Raw genomic sequence first — 411 nt, 5'->3', positions numbered from 1 at the left:
CAGTAAGACTCATCTCCCTCGCTAGCAAAGAAATGCTCAAAATTCTCCAAACTAGGCTTCAACAGTACATGAACCAACAACTTCCAGCTGTTCAAGATGGATTTAGAAAAGGCAGAGGAACCAGAGATCACATTGCCAACATCCGCTGGATCATAGAAAAAGCAAGGGAATTCTAGAAAAACGTTTACTTCTGCTTCATCGACTATGCTAAAGTCTTTACCTCTGTGGATCACAACAAACTGTTGGAAAATTCTTAGAGATGGGAAAACCAAACCACCTTACCTGCCTCCTGAGAAACCTGTATGCAGGTCAAGAAGCAACAGTTAGAACAGGACATGGAACAATGGACTGGTTCAAAATTGGGAAAAGATTATGTCAAGGCTGTATACTGTCACCCTGCTTATTTAACTT

The sequence above is a fragment of the Bison bison genome, unplaced genomic scaffold (genome assembly GCF_000754665.1).
Source record: "Bison bison bison isolate TAMUID 2011002044 unplaced genomic scaffold, Bison_UMD1.0 scf7180017864379, whole genome shotgun sequence".
In the NCBI taxonomy this organism is placed as follows: Eukaryota; Metazoa; Chordata; class Mammalia; order Artiodactyla; family Bovidae; genus Bison; species Bison bison.
Note: the sequence above shows the minus strand (reverse complement) of the source record.